The following is a 7813-nucleotide window of genomic DNA, read 5'->3' as shown; positions in this document are numbered from 1 at the left end:
TTGGGACCCCCAACACTCCCAGCATCCCTAAGTGGGACCCCCAGCATCCCAGACAGGGGAGACGCTCTGAACCCCAGAGAGGAGAGACCAGAGAGGGGAGAGGTTTTTTTGGCTAATCTTCATATTTTGGAGTATTTTTTAGCTGAATCTCAACTTTTTGCTGTTTGGGGGGGCAGGGGTCTTCCTGCTATTTCTGAGGGGGTTTTTGCCTGAATCTTGGTGGTTTTGGTTTTTCTGGGCTGAATCTTGGTGTTTGGGAGGTTTTTATGGACACAGGGTACTCAGTGAGTTCTAAAGATGGATTTGGGCAGGAGGAACCCCCAAGCCACAATGCCCTCACCCCTTGTTTTCTCCCCCAGCAGGATTTGTCCTTCCCAAAGCTTGGGCAGATGGAGGAGGAGGCTGCAAGGAAGAGGAAGATGCCATGGGCCCCCCGGGTAGGTGAGGAGGAAGTCAGTGCCCCTAGGCCTGGTCTTGTGCTGCCTCTGGCAGCCAAGCATTGCCCCCTGCTGCAGGACAACCCCGCTGCTGCCGCCGTCCTGCCGGGGCTGGAGTTGGGGGGATGTCCTTGACCTTCCCTCTGGGTCAGAGGCAAATCCCCTCCCTGTCCTTCTTGCTTCCTGCCCCAGGCCCTGAGCTGAGGATGGAGAGCCCGGAGGACAAATCCCCCTGGCAGAACCTGGTGGGAGAGGCCATTTTGAAGGGCTCCACGGTGCAGGAAGGAAACTGGGAGGAAAAAGCCCAGAGATCCTCTCGGAGGAGGGGCTCCAAAGCCAGCCCAGGGTGCTCTGAGGAGGAAGAACCCAGCCTGAAGGACCCAGCCTGTGCCAGGAAGGCGGCCGGAGCTTGAGCTGGAACTCCGACCTGGTGGTCCCTGAGCAGCCTCCCACCAGGGAGAAGCCCTTCAGGTGCTTGGAATGTGGGAAGAGCTTCAGGCAGAGCTCTGACCTCCTCACCCACCAGCACATCCACACTGGGGAACGTCCCTACACATGTGGGGAATGTGGGAAGAGCGTCAGGCAGAGCTCCAAGCTCCTCAGCCACCACTGCATCCACACTGGGGAACAGCCCTACGTGTGTGGGGAATGTGGGAAGAGCTGCAGTGACAGCTCCACCCTTCGCATCCACCAGTGCATCCACACTGGGGAATGGCCCTATACGTGTGGGAAATATGGGAAGATCTTCAGGCAGAACGCCGACCTCCTTACCCATCAGTGCATCCACACTGGGCAACGGCCCTACATGTGTTGGGAATGTAGGAAGAGCTTCAGGATCAGCTCCCACCTCCATACCCACCAGGGCATCCACACCATCCACACCAGGGAACAGCTCTACAAATGCTTGGAATGTGGGAAGAGGTTTCAGATCAGCTGCGATCCACACTGGGGAGAGGCCCTACAAGTGTGGGTAGTGTGGGAAGAGCTTTGCCCACAGCTCTACCTTGACCTCACACCAACGGACCCGCTGGTAAGGGAAGCCATATGAGTGCCCCGATTGTGGGAAGAGCTTCGGCTGCTGCTTCCACCCTGAATGAACCCCCTGATAATGAGGCAACCCCTGGAGTCCAGTGACTGTCAGTCCATCCCTTTCTACCAGAAAGAGCCAGTCCTCTTTCTCAGGGGCAGGTTTTTGAAACAGAACCCTTCCTGGGGAGGTGTGTGGAGATTCCTGCCTTGGCTGGGGACCCCACCAAGGTCACGCCTCAAGGTTGAGAGCAGAGATCTCCCCACGAGCGAAATGCTTCAACAATTGCTTTAGTGGAGAGCACTGTCCTATCTTATCCTGTACCACTGGTAGTTTTAGTGTTTCTATTGTGCAGTAAATTATTCTGATGAAGATCTTTTTTCTAATCATTTGTAACCCTAAATAATTCATTTCTATCAATAGATCTGATTTGCCATCATTAAAACCTGGGGGACAAGTCACACCTCTCTAACTCCTCTAAACTTAAAAGTGTTGGCATAATCCATGGCTGAGATTGGATCCAGCTTGGGGTCACGGGGAGTTACTGATTTGGGGCTTGGAGTTGCTGGGAGGGTGTTTGGGGTTACTGGTCCTTACTGGTCTGTACTGGTTTGCAGCTCTGGAGCTGTTTGGACCTCGACAACTTCAGCCCCGTGACCCAGAAACTGACGAAGCTGGTGCTGCTTCAGATCCTGTGGTGCCTCCATGTACTGGGAGAGACTGGGAAGGGCTGGGAGGGGATTAGGAGGGACTGGGAGGGCAGTGGGAGGGAGGGGAGGGAACTGGAGGGAATTGGGGGGACAGGGAGGGCAGTGGAAGGGGATTGAGGAGAACTGGGAGGGAGGGTTAGGGTTACTGGAAGGGACTGGGAGGGAACTGGTGGGCAGTGGGAGGGACAGGGAGGTGCTTTAGGGTTACTGGGAGGAACTGGGAGTTACTGGGGTTTCGAGTTACTGGGAGGGAATTTATTGTTACTGGGAGTTACTGGTTTGATGTTACAGGTTTGGGGTTGGTGTTACTGGGAGTTACCGGTTTGGGCTATGGTGTTTCTGGGAATTACTGGTTTGGGGTTTTGGGGTTATTGGGAATCAGTTTAGGGTTACTAAGAGTGACTGGGAGTTACTGGGAAGGGGTTTAGTGTTGCTGGTTGTTACTGGTTTGGTGTTTGCTGTTACTGGTTGTTACTGGAGGAGTAATTTGCTGTTCTTGGGGAGTCCCAGGGGGTCTCTGAGCCCTCCCAACCCCCACCCCCCCAAGTACTCCTTCGGATTCATCTTCGAGGCTGAGTGGGGCCCCGCCCAGTGTCCCCAGTGCCACCAGTGCTGCTGCCCCCAGTGCCAGCACCCGGTGAGGGGGCTGGGGGTTCCTGGGAAGTTTGGGGGATCCTGAGGTGAGTTTTGGGGATTAAAAAGGGTTTTGAGGGGTCACTGGGAGTGTTTTGTGGATTCCCTGGGGGGTCTTTGGGGTCTCTTGGGGATCCCTGGGGGTCTTTGAGGGGTCATGGAGGGGGTTTGAGGGGTCTCAGGGAGGGTTTGGGGGGTCTCTGGGGGTTTTGGGGGAACCCTAAAGAGAGTTTGGGATGTTAGGGGGGCCGGGGGAAGGTTTGGGGGTGGGTTGGAGGGTAAATGTGGGGTTGAGGGGTCCCTTGGAGGTGTTTGGGGGATTCCTGAGGGTCTTTTGGGGTTTTGGTGGTCCCTGGGGGTTCTCTTGGGGTTTCTGAGGGAGTCTCTGGGGGATCCCTGGGGGACTTTGGGGGGCTTTGCAGGGTCTGGAGGGGTTTTGAGGGGTCCCAGGGAGGGTTTGGGGGGTTCTTGGGGGTCTCTGGGTTACTTGGGGATCCTTTGGCATTTCTGGGGGTCCCTGGTGACTCCCAACCTTCCCCCAGTGGGACCCGCAGCACTCCACGCTGTTCTGTGCCGAGTTTGGGGCCTGGTTGAGCTCCCGGGACCCCCAAGGAGCCTCTGGGGGCTTTTGTAGAGAAGCATGGAATTGGTGAGGGGGATCCTGGGGGGCTCTGGAAGGCCGTGGGGGGGATTGGAGTGGATCTGGTGTGGTTTGGGGAGTCCTGGGGGGATTGGAGAGGATTTTAGGGGCTCCTGGCTTGGAGGACATTTGGGGGGTCCTAAAGAGAGATTGAGGGGGGTCTCTGCTCCATATTGGGGGGTGGGAGGGAGGATTTGGGAGATCTGGTGGGTTCTGAGGGAGATTTGGGAGTTCTGGAGGGGAATTGGGGGGTCTCAGTTCCATATTTGGGGGTAGTGGTGATTTGGGGGGTCCTAGGGGGGATTTGGATGGTCAAGGGTGGGATTTGGGGGGTCTCTGCCCCATAAATTGTCATTTGGGTTTGGGGAGTCCTGAGAGGAGAGTGGGGCATAAGAGGGGGTTTGAGGGGAATCTGGGGAGGTTTGGGGGTCCTGGGGGCATCTTTGGGGGTCTTGGAGCCCTCCAGTGACCCCCAGTGCCCCCCACATTGCCCCCAGTGCAGGATTTGGGGGGTCCTGGGGGATTTGGGGGGTTGTGGGGGGTTTAGGGAGGTCCCAGGGGTCCTTGGGGGTCTCAGAGCCCCCCAGTGACCCCCTGCCTCACTCCAGTTTGCCCCCAGTGCAGGGTGTGGTTCTCACTGGCCCGGGGGGGGGCGTTTGCATTTCCACTGCTCCCAGTGCTGGCACCAGTTCTGCGCTGGCTATGGGGCCACCTTCCATGGGCCGGGGGTGAGGGGCACTAGGGGGGACTGGGAGGGAGTGGGAAGGGACTGGGAGGGAGTGGGAATCCCTGGGGTTCACTTTGGGGGTCTTTGGTCAGATGGGAAATGTCTCCTTTGAAACGGAGCCGTCCCCTGACGTCCCACCCAACCCCACAGGTGAGTCCAGGTGGGACTGGGAGGGACTGGAAGGTGACTGGGACCCCCCAAACCCCACCTGGGCCTCTCCAAAATCCACCTGGACCCCCAAACCACACCTGGGATCCCCCAAACCCAACAGGTGCCCCCAAACCAACCGGGCTCCCCACCAAACTCCTGTAGGACCCCCCAAACCACAACTGGGACCTCCCGAACACACCTGGGACCTCCCAAAATCCACCTGGGACCCCCCAAACTCACCTGAGAACCCCCCAGTCCTCACCTGAGACCGCTCAAACCCACCTGGGACCCCCCAAACTCCAGCAGGGACCCCCCAAACTTGATATACCTGGGACCCCCAAATCCTCACCCGAGACTTCCCTGGGATCTCTCAAAATCTACTGGAGACCCTCAAAAACACACTTTGGACACCCCCCAAACCACACCTGCCCCCCCCAAACTCTCCTGGGATCCCCAGTGCTCACCAGGGGACACCCCAATCCTCACCTGGAACCCCCCAAACCCCACCTGGGACCCCCAAACTCCCCTGGGCCCTCCAAAACATACTCATGACTCTCCAAAACCCATCTGAGACCCCCCAAAATCCACCTGGGAGCCCCAAAACTCACCTGAGAACCCCCCAGTCCTCACCTGAGACCCCTCAAAGCCACCTGGAACCCCCCCAACCCACCTGAGACCCCCCCCAAAACCAGACCTGAGATCCTCCAAAACAAACCTGGGATCTCTCAAAATCTACTGGAGATCCTCAAAAACACACTTTGGACCCCCCCCAAACCACACCTGCCCCCTCCAAACTCTCCTGGGACCCCCAGTGCTCACCTGGGGACCCCTCAATCCTCACCTGGAACCCCCCAAACCCCACCTGGGACCCCCAAACTCCCTCTAGGCCCCCCAAAACACACTCATGACTCTCCAAACCCCATCTGAGACCCCCCCAAAATCCACCTGGGAGCCCCCAAAACCCACCTGGGACCTCTCAAACTGCACTGGTCCCCTCCCCAACCCTCAGGGCAGTACCCGGTGCTGCAGCAGAAGGAATTTCAGGGCCGTGCTCCAGGATGAACCGTGTGAGAAGGAAACGGCCCCGGGGCCATGCCGGGCTCTGCACGCCGGGCGGGGGGGCTCAGGGGGCGCCTGGGGGGTCCCTGGGGGCACTCGGAAGTCACTGGGAGGGGACTTGGGGGTCCCGGTGGGTCACTTAGAGGGTGTCTGAGGGGTCCCTGGGGTCACTTGGGGGGGTCTGGAGATCTCTGTGGGGCACTTGGGGGTCACTGGGAGGGGATTTGGTTGGTACAGGGGGGGCCTGGGGGGACCTGGAAGGCACCTGGGGGGCACTGGAGCTTCCTATAAATCGTTGTGTGTCCCTTGGGGGTCTCTCTGCCCCCTGCCCCTCCTTTTGAGGCAAAAATGGGTACATTTGGGGCAAAAATGGGGAAGTTTGGGGAACATTTTGGAGGAAATTGAGCAAAAATGGGGACTTTTCAGGAAATTCGGCAAGTGTTGGGCAATTCGGGGCAAAACTGGGAAAATTATGGCAAAAATGGGGAAGTCTGGAGGACATTTAGGGAAAACTGGGGGGAATTTGGCAAAAATGGGGAAATTTAGGGAAATATGGGGGGGAGATGGGGACACTTGTGCAAAAAGGGGGAAATTTGGGGAGAAAATGAGGAAATTTGTAGCAAAAAATAGGGAAATTTAGGCAAAACTAGAGAAGTTTAGGGGAAATTTGGGTAAAATTAGAGCTAAAATGGGGAAGTTCGGGAACAAAAATGGGGAAATTTTAGGGAAATGTAGGGAAGTTTGGGGGGAAAATGGGGAAACTTGGGCAAAAAAGGGAACATTTGGGGAGAAAAAGAGGAAATCTGGCAAAAGAAATTTGGGCAAAAATGGAGAAGTCTAGGGAAAATTTGGGGCAAAAGGGAGAGTATGGGGAGAAATAGGGAAATTTGGGCAAAAATGGGGAAGTTTATGGGAAAGTTGTGTAAAATTTGGGCAAAAATGGGGAAATTTGGGTAAAATTGAGGCAAAAATGTCAAAATTTAAAGTGGGGAAATCTAGACATGAAATGGGGAAGCTTGAGGGGATTAGGTAAAAATAGGGAAATTTGGGAGAAATGGGGGGAATTTAGGGAAAATTTGGGCAAAAAGGGTAGTTATGGTAAAATTGGCAAAAACAGGGAAACTTGGGGAAAACTAGGCAGAAATGGGAGAATTTGGGGCAAAATGGGGAAGTTTGGGGGAAATTTGGGGGAAATTGTGCAAAACTAGGGAAGTTTGGGGCAAAAATGGGGAAATCTGGGGATCAAATTGGGAAGTTTGGGGGAATTAAGGTAAAAATGGGAAAACTTGGGGAAATTGGGGTGAAAGTTGGGCAAAAATGGACAAGTTTGGGGGTTATTTTGGGAAAATTGGGTAGAAATTAGGAAATTTGGGGTGAAAATGGGGAAGGTTGGGGAGAATTGGGCAGAAATGAAATTTTGGGGAAAATAGGGAAGTTTGAGAGGAAATTGGGGAAAAATAGGGAAATCTGGGGCACAAATGGGGAAATTTGGGGGTAAAATGGGGAAGTTTGGGGGGATTTAGGTAAAAATGGGGAAGTTTGGGCAAAAATGGGGAAGTTTGGGATATTTTGGGGAAAGCCGTGCAGAAATGGGGAAGTTTGGGAGGCAACTGGCAAAAATGGGGAAGTTTATGGAAAATTTTGGGGAAAATTGGGCAGAAACGGAAAAAATTTGGGGGGAAATCGGGGCAAAAATGTGGGAATTTGGGACAAAAATTGGGAAGTTTGTGGGAAATTTTGCAGAAAATTGGGCAGAAATGGGAAAGTTTGGGGTAAACTTGGGCAAACTTGGGCACAAAGGGGGAAGTTCCATGGCTCTGGAGGGGCCTTTTAGGGTTCCTGGGGGTCTCCGGGGGTCCCTCTCTCACCAGCAGGTCCTCCCATCTGCCAGGGGGCACTACAGCGAGTACCTGGTGGGGCTGGTGAACCAGCATGGGCGGGACCCTGTGCTGCTCCGTGACCAGGCGGAGCTGCATGAGGCTGCAGAGCGCCACCTGCTGGCTGGGAGGACCCGGCGCAGCCCCACTGAGAGCACCAATGCCTTCAAGCAGCAACTGCACCACCTGCTAGGAAGGGAGGTGCTGCTGCGGCCACGCCCCCTTATGCAAATGAAGGACACCAGCATGCCCTTCATGTGTGCTGAGCCACATCCACTTTTATGCAAATAAAAATACATATGTCTGCTTATTGGAGTTCAAGCCACACCCCCTTTTATGCAAATAAATTCCATATACATCCACCTGAGGGAGAAGCCACACTCCCTGTATGCAAATAGATATCTTCTTGTCCGAGGTGAAACCATACCCCATTTTATTCATATCCATGTCTTTGTTGGTGGCAGAACCATGCCCCCATTTATGCAAATAGAGTCCATATGAATCCACCTGTTGGAAGAGCTACATCCCACCTTTTATGCAAATAAAGGCTATA

At 54.8% G+C, this 7813-nt stretch overlaps 1 long non-coding RNA gene across 1 annotated transcript; it reads left to right on the top strand.

Annotated features, from left to right (window-relative positions):
- The first annotated feature begins 2769 nt into the window (after nt 1–2769).
- On the top strand, nt 2770–5543 carry LOC114002575. Its single transcript, XR_005565027.1, has 3 exons — nt 2770–2854; nt 3350–3456; nt 4267–5543. It is a non-coding gene; the product is annotated as an uncharacterized LOC114002575 (long non-coding RNA).
- The last annotated feature ends 2270 nt before the right edge of the window (nt 5544–7813 follow it).

Source organism: Pipra filicauda, unplaced genomic scaffold (assembly GCF_003945595.2).
Source record: "Pipra filicauda isolate LSUMZ 115617 unplaced genomic scaffold, ASM394559v2 scaffold401_size638136_pilon, whole genome shotgun sequence".
NCBI lineage: Eukaryota > Metazoa > Chordata > Aves > Passeriformes > Pipridae > Pipra > Pipra filicauda.
The sequence above is the reverse complement of the archived record's forward strand: the minus strand, read 5'-3'. Positions and strand labels throughout refer to the sequence as shown.